Here is a 17,578-nt window from a genome sequence, read left to right on the forward strand (position 1 = left end):
GGGAGAGACCGGAGAGCCCATAGCACAGCCGTGAATCTGTCTGTAGAAGTGTCCCCGGAATTGGAAGTAGGTTGTGTTGAGACAGATGTCTAATAGTTTACATAGAAAGAGAACCCCTCTTTGAACAGAAATGGTGGTCTGAGATTTAATCTGCCCAAAGTCTATCAGAGTGTATTATCACCTTGGTCACGCCTATCACATGCTAATCAGGCACTTAACAGTGATGAAGTAGATGCAGCCAGAGAACAATAGGCCTGATTACTGATTACTGGGCCATCTTGAAACTATTAGGTCAGTTTCAGGTGAAACTAGCTATTAACAGATACTCAGGCAGATTCCCTCCTGAGGGCAGGGCTTATGTAACTCAGAGTAGCTTAAATTTCCAGTTCCCGTCCAATTTTTTCACAATTGAGAATGACTTCCGGATGGGAGCCGAAACGTCTTGATTCTGAAAACAGTGTCCAGATGACTACGACTGAAACCTTTTCTACGATAGAACACTCCTGGACGAATGAGGGACTACACCGTCTTATTTTGACCAACTTCTTTTCATAATAATCGTTCATGGGTTGTGACTGGCTACAGCCCAGCAAGCTTGACAACCTTTCTACTCAGTGACACAGGACGCTTCGAGTGGTGTCAGTGGTGGCTAATTGGTTCTGTGGAGACAATTTTCGGGTGTAATTAGTCTTGAGTGCTTGCTGGGGGAGCTCAGTCCGCAGTTATTGTGTAATGCCACTCTGTTGTACAAAGACAGGTGTCAAAATTGACTTGAGTCTTGGTCTTTGCAATTACCTTTTGGGTTGTTGAAGGTGATAAAGACATTTCTATTTCTTTTGCGACAGCTGGGACACCACAGCAGTTTGTGGTCGACTCAGTAAGTTCAATGCACTAATGATGCTGACTACAGGACATACTTATGATAGTACAACATATGCATGCTGCTTTTGACACGACCTGTGAACATATAATCCCCTACACAATAAGTTATAAATGTGTATTCCTGAATTAACTTGGTTAAGCAAAAACACAAGTAGTTAGACATTTTGGGAAATATGCTTATTCTATTTCTAGCCAAGAGTTAGATAAGATTGATACCACTCATATCTATCGAGTAAATGTGAAGCCACAGCTGGTTAGCTTAGCTTAGCATAAAGACTGGAAACAGGAAAACAGCTCTTATTTAACAGATATGAGATTGGCTTTAAGAGACTTGGTAAAGCTATGGCAAATTGAGCTCAAGTAAACTTGAGATCTTTGACACTCAGCTGGCACCTTCATTTTAGAAAGGAAGATCTGAAACTATGGCTTTCAAAAGACACCATTTGCATTTGAATTATTACCTGTACAAATCGTTTTCTTAACTGTCAGATGTTGAAATGTTTTGTCTTTTTATGGAAAAAATTAAAAGCAAAAATTCTATTCAGCTTAAAAAGTTATTCAGTTTTCACCTGTTTTGACTCAACAGTCATGAAGGTAGAGAATACACAAACAGAGAATTACATATTCATTTAGGCCAGTGTGTAAATAATTCCCTTTTGCCCTTGGGTTTTTTGTTGGCCTGTTTAATGAGTGCATGAATTCTACCTATTCAAAATGTAACCTTATGGAACAGTGGAGACATCTGACAGCCTTTTTTCTCTTCCTCCTGGTCCCAGAGAACAATAAAAGGAAATGAAAACAAACCAAAAGGTCATGGTTATTACAGGAATATCAAGAGAAGGTCACCACAACTCTGAGAAAGAATTTTAGTTCTCATTTATTTACTTAGTGAAGTACAGTTGATTATGTGTGCATTGACAAAGTCTGTGTGTAAAAAAAGGGAACTCTATGCTTGAGTGACAAACATCTTTTTGTCGTATGCTGTGTAGCATGTGGACGCAAATGCAGATGACCAGGAAGCAGTATGAGGGTGAAGTAGCCGGATGGCTACAGTGTTTATTGGGGGTGATGTGGCTTACGGGCAGGTACAAGCAGACAGACCGGTAGGCAGACAGGTAACAAACAGGAAAATAGGCAGATATAGGTCCAGGTACAGGAAAATGGGTTACTGGCTAGCAGTGGTAGAAACATGGAAGTGAGTCCAAATGAGGCTAACCAAGTCCAATAGGGAGCGGGCAAAGTCCAAAATCCAGACACGGTCCAAGGGAGACAAAGAATCCAAAACAGAACTCACAATAAGAATGCCAGGGAACTGGGCACGAGAACCAGGTACAACAAAAAGTGCACCAAACAGCAACACAAACAAATGTCAGAAACACACACAAGACAGGAATAACTATGATCCGACACTGAACAACCAAAAAGACCTGGACTAAATACCCTAGGGGAGGTGAGACAACGAGACACAGGTGCCAACAATCAAAACTGGAGGGAAAGCAAACAAAGACAGGAAGTAAAACCACAAGACACACAAGGAGAGGAACAAACTACAAAATAAAAACAGGAGTTGACAAAACCTCAAACTATAACACTTTTTTCCTATTTTAGTTTTACAATGATTATCTTGGCCTTGCATTTTTCTTTTTTATTGTGTAACTTTGTCATTTAGCACAGTACAAGAGCATTTCTTTGAAGCTGGAGTTTACTCTCCTCGTTTGAAGATGTAAGGCTCATTCTTAAACGCCTTTGACTCTTTTTTTATAGAACCACTATTTTGTGCACACAGAGAAAGGAAATTGCACTATAGTGGCTCATTTTCAGACTTCTTCCAAAGTCTAAAGAATAGCTTTCTCACTCCGTCGCCTTGATCATCAAATGACATTTACTTATTTTTAGATTCTTTAAATGAACACAATTATCAAAGTAATTTTCAGCTTTGCATAGCAGCCCTGTTTAGCTTGTATCAAGGCAATTTCTGAAAAAAACAAGTTTCTTATGGAGTTTGTTAATCACATTAATTAAAACATCAAAACTAGTGTTTTGGAGTTGGTGGGATTAAACAATTGCAAAAATAAAGTGAATGGAAGAGGTAAAACAAGCGGTAGCAGGAGAGGAAACACAATTTGGCATGGGTGTGATGGTGGTGCCAAAGCTAATTTCTTTCGGTCAGTGCACTCCTCGCTCTGGGCTAGCCTATCTCTTACATGTGCACAGTTTTATGCCTGATAACATGAGCCTACAGGCAGCTGTAAGCTGTGTGTCTGTATGTGTGAAGTTGATATGTGGGGCGCATGATTTCTCGATGTGATTTTTCAGCTGATTTGTCTGGCTCATAGCACTCCCACATTTGCTCTCATAGCCGGAAGAAACAAACACCGACCCCTCGCTCACCCCGCTGCGCTCGGTCCAGCAATCGGCACAGGCGTAAAACGAGCAGCAGTCGCAAATGAGAGAACCGCCTGGCATCTTCATGAGGTATCAGGTCAATCAAGCCCACTGTAGGCGTGCGGGGGCCCTGAGGCTAAAAGCTGTAGTACGGAGCTCACTAAGCGCCTGTTGGCCTCAAGGGTAGCTTACTAAATGAAAGAGGATATTGGGGAGATTGTTTAGTATTATCATCGTTCATCATCGCTCCTCAGTTGGCCATAACAATATGGTGCTTGGTTATTGCGCTCCCCCTGAGGAAGACTAGCAGCTGCCACAGATAAAGATATATGAGCTGATTGGAGAGATAGGAGGGAGACAAAAAAAATGTGGTTGGTAATGGAAGTGAATGGGACAAAGATGGATTTGTGACAGAACAGAACCGGAATTAGGAACAGACAGAAAAAAAGAGCGAGGAGAGAAATGAATGAGAGGATAGATGGGAGTTTGTGTGTTCTTGCGTTGCTATCCCCCATCTCTATACAGTGTAGTTCCAATCAGTTTTTTGTGGCTGTTCTTTGCTGGCACTAAAATAGGGGCTGCAGGTAGGATAAACAAACTGATGAGGAGGGGGGGGGCTGGTTCTGCCTAGACACCCTGGAGGCAGCAGCAGCAGAAGAGTCGAGGATGAGGATTAAACTAAACTCCATCTAAGAAAGCGCCACCCACTCTCTCTTTAGTGGCTGATGCGGCTACAAAGCTCTGCAGCCACTGCCTCATTCCTTAAAAAATGCAGCCTTGTGTTAACCGCACAATCACACTGTACAAAGCTTTTAGTTTTTCTTCAAGGCCAGTACAGTAAGCTGTCATGGTCAAGATGTAATCATCAGAATAACATCCAATAGGTCTCGTTTTTTGGAGGTTTTTTCATGTGAACAGCTCTGTTAAACAGTGAAGAGCAAGACAAAAAGATGTGCGAGGGACAAAGAGAGAGAGAGAGAGGATGGCATGTGATAAAGGTCATGAGCCAGATTCAGACGTATTGTGATTCAAGTACATGATATAGATAAAATGCACCACAGTTAACAAAATGATCAAATGGTTATTTCTATGAGAATTCAGATTTTCCCAGAACAGCTGGCCCTGGTTGGCACTGCTCCCTAAACTACTGATTAAAATCATCCATATAAGCATTTTTTTTTAAATTGGACACACCCTTTGGAGCGCTTCCACTTACGCATCATGTTAACTAGAGGAGCTGGTGCTGCCTGCGAGTTGAGGACCAGCAGAGGAATAGCTTACACTTTTGAAGGAATAACTCAACATTTTGGAGAATACACTTTCCTTTCTTTTTGAGTATAAGACAAGGACCTTGCTATCAATATCATGTCTTTGTGTTAAAGCTGCTCCAATCTGTACTTTTATATTAACAATGGCTCAAATTATTATGTAATGCGGTAAGTGTAGCTAATAGCTAATTGTTTTGGTTTTACGGCCCACAATTTAACTGTTTTGGTTTAGTCTCAACACACTCATTAGCGTTGTCTCCAGACACAGCCGGAAACTGCTGTTTTCAATGAAAAAGCTCTGATAAACCCTCTGAATGCTCCCTGCCCAGCACCTAACAAAGTTAGCAAATAGCTGGTGAACATAGTGGAGTATTTATCTGCTAAACAGCCAGATATTTCCTACAAGAGTTGGTGGAGACCAAAATAGAGCTAAAAGGAGAGTGGATAATGGACTTACATACATCAGGTGGACACAAACACGACTCAAATTAACACAAATGTTGCTCCGGGTCTGCTGGATGTGTTAATAGGCAACTGTTTGCTAACATGTTTGCTAACAAAGTTGACAGCCATATCAACTTCAGCGGGTGATAATCTGTTTACAGTTTATTATGCTGCCCCCAAGTGGTCAAAAAATCGAATTGGAGAGTCATATCTGTTGTGAATGTGACTCATTTGGAGACAACGTTTTTGACAACTGACATCCAAACACACAACTTTGACCCATGATACTGCTCTGCTAGTTACTACGACCCACAAGCTAATGCTCAAAAGCTGTTTAATATGGTGGATGGTGTACCTATCACATTTGTTTGGATAAATGTATGTGTAGGCCTATTCATGTGAGTCATCAATAATATTTTCATGTTTTATAAGCAGAGAGAAGAAAGGGATTTTGATAGAAAAATGTTTTTCACATATATATTTGGCATATAACAAGAGATAACAGCACACTAAACATAGGGACACAAGATTAGAACTTAGAAAATTTTGTCTTAAAGTAATGTGATGGAGCTAAAGTCAGGATGTGTTTCGCCTAGCTTAGCATAAAGACTAGAAACAGGGGTATAGCTCCAAAGTGTACCTTCCCCTGAAATCACAAATTGCGGCTACTATAAGCATCTCTTAAATAAGCAAGCTTTAAAGTTGTAGGTACATGTATTTTTCACAGTGGACACAGCTAGGCTAGCTGTTTCCCCTGCCTCCATTCTCTATGCTAAGCTAAGCTCAGTATGACTCCTGCTTTGTACCTAACACAAACATGAGACTGATATATCTTCTTATCTCACTATTAAAGACAGTGAATAAGTATTATTTGCCAAAACGTTGAACTATTCCTTTCAGAAATATAATATGAACTTCAACTACATTTATTTGGAAAACATCATGAAGCAAATTCACAAGAAGTGAATCATACAAGACCTTTAAGATGCAATGCCCACGTCTGTTTGTAACGATGTTAGGCTAAAGCTGGAGGAAAATGCCATCGTGATGGAGTGGCAGAAAAGCACCCCACAGTCAGTGACATCATCATGTCCCTGAGTGATGTCACTGGAGCGAGGGCACACTGTCATCCTTTGCTGCACTTTAAATAGTCCACTGTCTTCCTTATCTCTTCTCTCCCCTCTTCATTCCTTACTCACCCACTCCTGTCATTCCCTCCTCTGCTCATTTGTCCCCTTTGCCTTCTATCCTCCACATTTTTCCTCCACTCACTGGACAATACAGCAGCAGCTTATCTATTTCTCTCTCTTTCTCCCCCTTATTTGTCTCTCTCTCTCGCTTCCTTTCCCCCCCTCCAGCCTCCCTCCCTTATTCCCAAGTCTTTTAGCAAGGGGGGAGAGTTGTAAAGTGGGGGGTTCAGCGCGGCCACATCCCAAGCTCTTTGCTAGATTAATTTGCAGGGGCTCTGGCCTGCGCTGCACTGCTTACTGTACGCAGTGAAAGTCACTCAGGGATTAACGGCAGGCAGGAAGGCAATGGCCCCCACCCACTTGCTGCCTCGGCAGAAAAAGACAACCCCCCCTTCTGTCTCTCTCCCAAACCTAACCTCCATCTCTCTTTTCTCTCACTCAAACCACTTTCTTTAGCTCTCATACCTCCTTCTCTATCCCAACCCTCTTTCTTTCTTTTTTCCTTCTTTCCATCCCATCAACCCCCTCTCTAGTTAATTACTGTAATGGGCTGGCCGTCCTTGGGGGTAGATGGAGGGCAGGGGGTGGGACCAGAGGAGATGCTGTAAGGTTCAGCTCTGTCATGCTTCTTGCCTCCAGCACTGACACACACAAATGCACACTCTTTCAAAGATTCAAATGCGTGGTCATATGTACTGTGACCTACCCTACATGCTCACACACACACACACACACACACACACACACACACGGTTTCATTCATACAGTCACACATACTGGACATGGAAAAACAATAATCACAGACATTGAAAATTGAAATTGTTGCATGAAAGAATAAAATTGGCATCAGGTCACCAAAAATATGAATTTGACATAATTCTTTATTTATTGTGGCTCCACATTAAAGTTGTAATCCTTAAACCTGTAATAACGGATTTTTTTGGCCACTTGAGGGCAGCAGAAACAAGTTGTGAACACAACATTTACATATCTTCACCTTCTAAGTTTATATGGTGAACTTGTTAACAATCTGTTGATTATTTACACATCCAGCAGTTACAGGGCAACATTACCATTTATTTGGAGTTGTGTTTCTGGCCACCTGACACATGTAAGTTGAATAGTCACACTCTTTTAGCTCTGTTTTTGGTCTCTACCAATTCCTGAGGGAAATATCTGGCTTTAACTGCTAAGTGCTCCACTATGTTCTACAGCTAGTCTCTAATTGTGACTGTTTGCCATTTAGTACTGAGCAGGTAGTGTACAGTTTTGTACGGGTTTTTTGAGCTTTTCACTGAAAACAGCTGCCCACTGCAGCTGAAAAGCACACTATGAGAGCGGCAGGAGTCAACCAAAACAGTAAAGCTGAACAATTAGCTAAAACTCGCTATAAAGCTCTGTAAAGCCGACGGGAGGAGCAGGTAATAATTCTCTGTAGCTTCCTCACTATGTGCGACCTCTTTCACATTGACACATTGTCATTTGATACATTCTTATAAAAAAATATCAATTCAGTTTCATTGCGTTTCCAGTGACTGCTTCGCAATAAAAGCTACCCCGTGGTTTACCAGTTGAATGCTTTTGATGTGAACTAGCAGCAGCAGGAAATAGTTAATTAGCAATAGCAGTAACTTAATACAGCTCTGATATGGCGTTAGGAGAGTGAACAGTAAACAGTGAGGCTGAAATTTAAAAAAGTAAAACTAGGTTACATGCTTGCCTCGTTTCTTGTCACTACCTCGTGCTGGTTAAAGCAATTTGAATCCAGTGCAGGAATTGCGGGCTCCGCCACTAATGATGAAAACTGCTATATAGAGAGGTAATTACTGAATGTAAATACAATTCAGGCCTATTGCTGAAAAACGCAGGTCTTAAATAGTATCAAAAACTGGGTTTGTTGACAGGAAAGCTTAAGGATTATAAGTTTAAGTTCTACATTTATATTTCACAAAAAAATATTTCCCATATCCGAGCAGTCTAAAAGCCAAATAAAAAGTCGGAGAGGACAGAAAGGTAGAAAAAGAAAAAGTCTAAGAAGTTGAGTGGGGAAAGAGTGGATGGTTAGAGAGAGTAATTGATGGCGGCCTGGAGAGTGATGTGTTGAGATAGATGCAGCAATATACCCAAAGTGTCCATGCACTGGGAATGTGGGGTTTTGTGTGGAACTTATTGGCCCACTTTAAGGATCAGTCAGCTGAAACACTTTGGCTGAAGCTGACAGCTGTTTGAGAAATGCCAAATGGTGCTGGCACACACACATACAAGTACAGAAACACACATTTGCTTTCCATCCGTCTCTCATACACAAATAGAGACTCTCAAATACCCCAGATCACACTTACATATGCACCAATGTAGACATACATACACAAATACAGTCTGATTACAAATGCAATATTTGAGCATGAGCAAACATGCTAAACCCCCCCACTACTGTTGACACACACACTCATATGCAAACACACACACACACACACACACACACACACATATACAGGATAGTAACCACTGCCAATTGCAGATGAGGAAGCATATGTCTGTGCTTATAGGAGACACTAAGCAGACATGACTTTTCTGAATCAAGCCAGTTAACTCGATCATCCGTCTGGCTGACTTCAGTAAGAAATCGTTTTAACTCTTTCACTGTCTAGACTATTTATGGCTTCACAGCTGTAAGGTAGAATCCATAGATACAGTATTTCTCATTTAATCACCATCAGTTCTGTCTCGGGTTTGATGTATTTTGTTTGCCCATTGCTTAAACACATAGGAGGGAAATGATAGGAGACTCTTTTTTTGGAGCGGCTCCATTTACAACTGAGAGAGACTTGGACTGTGAGAGGGTAATTAATTGAGAGATTTTGGGGTTACTGAGTACACTATCGAGCCATAATGGGGACGCATCTGAAGGGCGTTGGGTTCATTTTCTTGGAAAGTCTCTGCAATTTTATCTGCTCAGAACTATTAGTGACACAAGGCTGTGAAGCTATTCTGTAACTATTCTGTCTTCTATTATTAAAGTGATTCCATGGTTGTAGCTTCATGAAAGTGTTCTGTATTGCTCCATGGGGGAAGTGAAGCAGATATAGAGATTGTTGTAGGTTAATTTGGCATAGTGCTGAAACATTTTGTCAATTAATCGATTAGTTCAACATTTTTCAAGCAAATATTCCCTAGTTCCATGCTTCTCAGTTGTATGGATGTTTTGCTTTTCTTTGTCTTATGTGACAGCAAATTAAAAATATTTGTGTTTTTGACAACAGCAATTTGAAGACATCACCATGGGCTTTTGGAAATTGTGATGGGCATTTTCTAACATTATTTAATCAATTAATCGAGAAAATAACCAGCAGGTCAGTTGATAATGAAAATAATTGATTAATTTTTTTTTTTACAGAAAATTTGATTTGATTTCCTTTGATTATGACAACACTGTGCTCACCAAAGTAATTGCTGAGTTCTGGTCTTACAGGACAAGAAACTTGATCATTTATACAATCAGACAGATTATGTACCACTATATTTGGTGGAAAATCTGAAAGTGAGCACACCCAAAAGGTCGGCAATAATCCCTCATTGCACAGAAGTGTGTGTGTGTGCACAACTACGGCAAGTGTGGTAGGTCAAAGTTGAACTCGGAAGTCAGTTTGTAAACTGTGATTTATGTTTACGTCAGACAGGTCATAATTTTAACACCAAAACTACAAAAATAAGATCCAAGTTCTAATAATTCAGAAGTAGTCTTTTAAAACCTTACAAGGGAGTACTTTTATGAAAAAATAAACCTATTCAATCATTCTGAATCGCAACCTGCAGCTGCAATGAAGGAAAGCAGAATGAAAGGAAAGTGGAGATGAAACGACCATTCAGGCTCAATATCAAACTAACTGCCGCTGTATGTGTTTGCTGTTGTTGCAAGATTACTGCTCAAATGAATCTCGATGATGGATCTGAATATTTTCTTCTTAATTTGGGATTTCAGGCACAGGAATGACATCACATGATCCGGATTTGGAAAAGAATGAAGTCCAGCCCTCAACTGTACATCTGATGATGCGGTGGCTTTGACCTTGAGATTACGCAACATGCTTCATTTCCTTTCATGTTTACTCATGATCATCAGACTAGACGTGTGTGCATATGTGTGTTTTTTCATAGATTTCTGTTTCTGTCCGTGCATGGGTATTCTCACACTGTTTTCACAGATTTAAAGGCAATTTTGATGCTCTTAAGAGAAGAGAAATGACAGCTTAGGGATTTGGCAGAGACACACACAAAAAAAGCTGTATGAAAAAGTGAAAAGTGTTGGATAATTAGACAGCAGGAGAGAGAGACCTTACAGCACTTCCAAATTGCTCTGGTGCCACTGCTCAGATGATTATGATGTGAATATTTACTGTTACTACTACTACGCTTGCTGTGCGGTAGCCCGCAGCTATTAACATCTCAACTGTGGCATTTAGTTTCACAAACACACACACAAACCTGAGGGTTTGCTGCACAAGCCCTCATGCAAAATAACAAGTACATCAATTACTTCACCCATATGAGCATGCAGCCAGTTACCACCATCATAACTATTAGAGTTAGGCAAAATTTTCTTTTTTTTCTTTTCCACCCAAAATACTACATTCATCCAAGTAACTCTACTTCAAGGCATTTATTGGTAAATTACCAAACAATTGGCTGTGAAAAAATAAATAAAAGGTGATTAAATATGTGGCTATAAATAAAACCTTTGTTTTGCTGCTTTGCTAACATGTTGAAGGTGTAGCCTGGTTACACCAGAAACTCTGCCTGAAAGTCCACACTTTAAAATGAATTTAAAGAAATAGATGTATTCATTTTCTTGCCAAGAGTGACATGTTAATTTGTTAGCTTTAGCTAAGTGTGTTTTAGAACTGTGGACAGAGCCAGGCTAGCTGTTTCCCCCTGCTTCAAGTCTTTATGGTAAGCTAAGCTAATCGCCTTCTGACTCTAGCTCCATACTTAACACAGAAACATGAGAGTGGTATCAATGTTATAATCTAACTCTCGGCATGAAACATATTTCCGAAAATGTCAAACATTTCCTTTAATTTTGTGTTTTAACTTTATTAACTTAATATTGTTATTGTGTTTCTCATATTTCCTCTTCCTAAGTTTTCTCCTTTTTCCCTTTGACTAGTTTTTTCCTTATCTGAACTGTGGGTCTAAAGATATAGGGTGTTGTATGTTGTTCCACTGTAAAGCCCTCTTGGAAAAGTCTGAGATTCTCAGCTGTAAATAAAACTGACTTAACTACACTTGAAAGAGGCACAGCAAAATTCATTCATGTGTTCTTGGGTCTGGAAGCCTTGTGACAAGGTAATGAGTTAGCTAATAGCTTATTTAGATACATCTCTGTGAGCACATCCACTGATGGTTTCATTACAGTAAACTGAATTTGGTCTGACACTGAGCCCTTAGTCACTGTCATGCGTTTAAAGAAAATGGGACTTGTTTTCATAGTTTTGGAAATTACTCCTCTTGGTTTTAACATTTTGCTGAGAAAAGTCAGAAACTTTCAAATCGTAGGTTTGAAGCCATACTGTATAGTGTTCTTCTGTACAACACAACCACAGCAGATATAACTAGTTTTAGTGCAGACAGTATAGTAGATCCCAACATTTCGTGTCTATCAGCCACACTTACTGTGAATATTTGCAGGCTTGTTACATCTCTCTTTGTAACTGCTGTGCTGCGTGCTGCCCAAGGGGTAAAGATCAGAGGCCAGGGAGAGGTCAGCCAACCAGACAGACTGTTGGCTTTCAGTGGAGAGACTAACAAGATGCTCATGTAATGTAAATGGTTATATGAAACCAGTGCCCTGGGCAGTGAACTCAGGATTTTGAATGGACTGCTGCATGGTGCTAAAATATTATTAGCTGCATAATACTCTATTTTGCCATAGAGAAAAAAGGCAAAAACCTACAACTTTCATTCCACATGGGAACAAGAGTTTTTGTTTACTCTGGTCAAAGACAATACATAAATATTGCTCATGTAGTCAAACATTTTGCAGTACAATGAGAATATAGCATTTCTAAACATGGTCAAACCCATGTTGATGTTTGGATATATTGCACTGTGACCAGGAAGCCACATTATTGCCTCCAGTCGTTTGAGGAAAAATGGAAAAAACGGTGAATCATTTTCTGCTGGGAGAAGTGTGGCATGTTTGTCTCGCATTGTGATTGTGTTCTCATCTTTTGTTATTTTCTCTTTTTCTCTCCTGTCGCAGTAGGATGTTCATCATAGTGTGTAGTGCCACCAGAGTCAGCTCCACAATAGCAGTAAACATAAGGTATCTGCTTACACAATACACTTAACTGATATAAAATGTGAGTGTGTACATATCTATACTGTATCTACGGCTGACCAAAGCAATATCTGTAGTGCATTTATAGGTCTAAAAATCTGGAATGAACAGGAAAAATAAATATTAAGATCATACGTCAACTTTAAAGTGGAACAATATGACCCCAACAGAAAGAAGAAATCCAGTCTTTTTGGAAACTTAACTGTAATATTTTTTACAAAATCTCCTCTTCAGGGGCCACATCATGTAGAAGAAAATGAGGCCACTTGATTGCGAGGGTCATCTCCATTGCGGCATCTAAGGAAGACAGGTGGAATTAGTGAGGAGAGAGGGCAGGTTGTTGAACATAATAGGGACTTGTGAAACCTCCACACTGCAAAAAACCGTCATCTGTCATCTACTCTAGCTCTGAGGCTTTTCAAATAACCGAACAATCAGTTAATGATGGACAGGTGAAAGCGAGGGAGACACAGAAACAGATACATGAAGAAAAGAGATCAGAGGGCATCAGACAGAGCGTGAGTTACAGAGAAATGTCTTCATTGTCATGCCAACAACCGTCTCATTTTCTGTCTCTCCCTTCTGCTACTCAGAGAGTTTGTCTTCTTAAAAAGGACTTATGGTTCTTCATGCCTGTACACAAAACAGCCCTCAACACATGGTTTAAAGCTGCTATACTAAATATATTTACATAAAGAATGGCTCAAATGGCAAAGCGTAACGTCAAAGGCGTTTGTAGTGACGAACTCACAGAGAATTATCACCTGGCTCTGCAGTTCCCCTTAGCTCTTCAGAGCATTATAGCATCTTGTTTTTTTGTTTTAAGGCCCGCGACTTTACCGTTTTGGTTCACTCTTACTGCTCTCATTGTTTTTAATCACAGCAGGCAGCTGTTTTGAACGAAAAAGCTCTAAAAACCCACTGCACGCAACCTGACAAGCACCAAACAGCAGAAGTTAGCTACTAGCTTGTGATCATAGTGGAGCATTTAGCAGCTAGAGAGACTGATGTTTTCCTCAGGAGTTTGTGGAGACCAAAAGAGAATTCAAATGAGAGCGAATATTGGACCAAAATTTGCCAAGTGGACACAAACACGTCGCCGATGGGATGATAATGTTGCTCTGCGTCTGCTGGATGTGTAAATAATCAGCTGTTGGCAAACAAGTTCGCCATATTGACTTAAAAGACAACGATATGCCAGTGTTGTGTTTACAGCTTAATTCCAAGCAAAAAAGTAGTATTAGTAGTAGTAGTCAAGTATTTCGACAAAACAACTCTCTGGGGTTTGTGGCATCGAATTAACATTTATATCTATATTTTCAACATTTAAAATAACCCCTTACTTTGGAAGCCATGATATCAACAGTGCTTGACTATATGTCCTTTGGGATATTGTTAGATGTACTTTGGTCTGCGTAGCACCTGTACATAACAACTCAAGTTTCAATGTGGAGATGGCAACAAGATAATTGCAGAATTATTTATTTATGACACAGGATAAATTGTTGTACAGTAAACCCTATCAGTGGCAAAATATAGACATTTCATAATGGATGAATCTGCAATACATAGACTTGATGTCAGGTGAGGTCCTCATTACTAGTGGTGGTAGGGAGGGGGCATACTGAAAGACAAACATACAGGGTATAAATATTTTACACAAAGATTATGATTGGCTTGGGAATGGCCTCAGGAAAGGAGGGAAATGAACAGACTGATGCTGCATGACATGGTTTTATAAGGAAGCGTACATGCTACATACTGACAAAAATGTGTTGCAAACACAGTGCACATTATCCGACTATGTCACACACATGTGGATAGTAGGGGAATAATGTCAAAGAATAAGGAAGGGTTAGAAAAATCAACAACTTTGCTTGTGTGGAGATGTTAGCAGTGTCTTAGCAATCTTTGACTTTAGTAAGATAAGTATGTAAGACAATGAGTTGCAAATCAATTCTTAAGTCTATTTATACGCTATGCAGGCACAAGTTGTCAGCTCGAGTGTCCATCCTTGGCTTTTAGCGATGTAAACAGATATGAAGCTTTCTGAGCAGGCAACTCAAGAAATGTAGGAATTTCTGTAAACCATTCAATAAATGTCATATTTCAGAATATGCAGTCTGACAGTTATATCAAATGAAGTATTGAATTTTGCACCCAAATTAAACCAAGGTGCCTGGAGCTGCAGGGTTTGTCAGCTTAAAACCACCACAGACACTGGAGCATTAGCGTGACAGAGCAAAATGACTTTCTTCTTTTGGTAGGAAAGACGAACTAACAGGGCTACACGGTGTGTAGTTCCACAAAAAGCTAGGATATGCCCAAAAATAGAAACAATGCCAAAAACTACCGCAAGTTTCTGTAAAAATGAAATGGGAAGACATTCTGTAGTTTAAGTGGAAGTGTTATGTGTGTTTGTATGGGTGTACAGTGCTCTTTATGTGTGAAACATAACTGTCACGGGAGGCCGAGCAATGCACTCTTTTTGACCTTCTAACCCTGAAAAGATCGTCTCAGCCAAACTAGAGGTGTGTTTTTTGTGCGTGAAGGAGAAATCGAGCCAGTCTCCATGACTCTCCCCGCCTTGCGATCACGCTTGCATACACACAAACACACACAAACTCCAGTTGTCAGGCCGGTTTCACACACCAGTGGACACACTGTTGCTACACCTTCTCTCCCCTCACGTTTCACCCTCTCCCCATCATGTCACACCTTCTCGTCCGCTCTGCTCCTTTTCTGATCCCTTCTCTCCTGTTTATTCGGTCTTCCGTCACTCCTCTCGCACCTCTTCACCCCTGCTGCCACTCCCTCCGTTTCTCTGCCCATCATCCCAACCTTTTTTCACCTTTTTTCTCCTGCTCCGTCTCACAACATCTCACCCAATCTTGGAGGATTTCCAGAGTAAACAATACCAATTTTTCAACAAGACATGGACGGTGCTGGAATTGCATCTGTGTGATTATGTCTTTGTGTTCATATGCATGTGGAAAATCATGGACCAGCGCAAAAAAGAAAACACAAATTTAGGTTTTTCATGCGTCAGAAGAAGAGCACAACAACACGTCAGACACAAAGTTGCAGAATGCTACATCACAAAATGTACTACTAGAATTTGCACAGGTTGGCACAGTGGCCAGTCAGAAACCCCAAATTCCCTTGGAAAAGCACTGGCTTATCTTTAGAAACCCCATCCAACAAGCTTGGCATTGTACAAAATCCTCCTTTACATCTTGGTCCCAAGCTCTAATGCTCAGCCCTGTTCAGTCTCTGTCGTGATATGCTGCTGCAGTTTTTCATTTAGTTTATTTGCAAAAGGACGGCTCTGCTGTTGTAGTTACGTGACAGGTGTCAGCTTGCCCAGCTTGCTTGAGACTGTGGTCAAAATTACCAGGAAAAACTCTTCTCCAGTATATTTCTACTAACTTAGACAACTAAAGCTAACTTCACTTAACACTAACTAACAACTACGCTAGCTAAACATAACCTGGAGTAACTTCCTCAGAGGGGGGTTCAAATAAAGGAGCAAAGACAAAGGCTCAAACATCTTCCGTGGTGTGGTGAAATTAGTTTTAGGCATTATTAATTTCTCACTTGTAAACAAAACATCTGCAGAGAAAAATATGACTATATTCCACTCTTAGTTTTAGCTGTGAGTGAGACACACACAGGCCATCTTTCTGCCTGCCCATCAAGCCATCCTCTAAATGACCGAGGCTTGAATTTAACACCGACCATTTGGAAACGTCTTAGTGACTATTTCTGGGCTTAAAACTACAATAACAGCTTCTTTGGCCACTTTGTGGCAGCAGAAACAAGCACAACACTGACATATTATCACCTTTTAAGGCAAACTGGTTAGCAAACAGTTGCCTACACATCCAGCGGGGACAGAGGAACATGAGCATTTATTTAGAGTCCTGTTTCTAGCCACATGATGAATGTCCAATAATCACTTTTTTTCAGCTCTGTTTGGGTTTCCACCAACTCCTGAGGGAAATATCTGGCTCTTCAGCTGCTAATGCTCCACTATGTTCACCAGCTAGTTGCTAACTTTGTCAGTCTGCTGGGCAGGTAGTGTACAGCCGGTTTTTAGAGGTTTTTCACTGTTAAAAACAATGAGAGCCAAAAGTAACGCTATGAGAGTAGTGAAAGTGACTCAAAACAGTAAAGTTGCAGCTATAAAACCAAAACAATGATTGGAAAGACGCTATAAAGCTCTGTAGCTGATAGTAGTCATCCATTGTTAATACAGAAACACTGATTATAACAGCTTAAAATATTCCTTGATTGTGATTCAGGGTCTGCTCTTTGCGACGGGAACTCGGGCCCTTTCAGGCCACAGACGTCCAGCCCACAAATGAAGAGTTTGTCATGGGCCACTGAGCAGTACACCTGAGAGGTCCTCCCTCTCTGTCTATTTCACACACACACACACACACACACACACACACAGCGGGCTGGAGTCAGGGCCATGGTGTGAGTCAGAGAGTCACCCCTGAGATTTGATCCATCCTTGTTTTTGTATGAATGGGCAGCAACACAGGAGCTGTCTCCATTTTTCACTCATCACAGGGTTCGGCACTGCACAGTGACCCGGATCACCCACAGGACCTTAGGGTGCTCTAGCACTAGTATTTTCCAGGGTACATTTTGAAATGCATGTCCATTCTGATTTAAAACAGATTTGTTGACACAATTTGTGCGCACTACATCTGTTAAACCTTCTGTACATGTGAAGTATTTTTTTTCTTTTATCACAGCATGTTCTTACTAAACCTGAATTGCTTCTGCTATAAAATGACTATTGCTATTAGAATAAAGTGCAGTAAAAGTAAAAGTGCAAACTAAGTTATTACACACATTATAGATCATATTATATGTGAAATGTTTTTGTTCAGCATCTTGACATTGAATCTTGATGAGGATTCAGTTGTGCTCAGATCTAAATTACTGTAAGGCAGTATGGGGTGTATGAGTGTCTGAATGAATAAACAAGAGACTGGGTAATTAAACCAGCCTTGAATCAAAAATAATCAGCCATACAGCTAAGGAATAGACTCGCA

This window comes from Siniperca chuatsi, linkage group LG22 (assembly GCF_020085105.1).
Source record: "Siniperca chuatsi isolate FFG_IHB_CAS linkage group LG22, ASM2008510v1, whole genome shotgun sequence".
Taxonomy (NCBI): Eukaryota; Metazoa; Chordata; class Actinopteri; order Centrarchiformes; family Sinipercidae; genus Siniperca; species Siniperca chuatsi.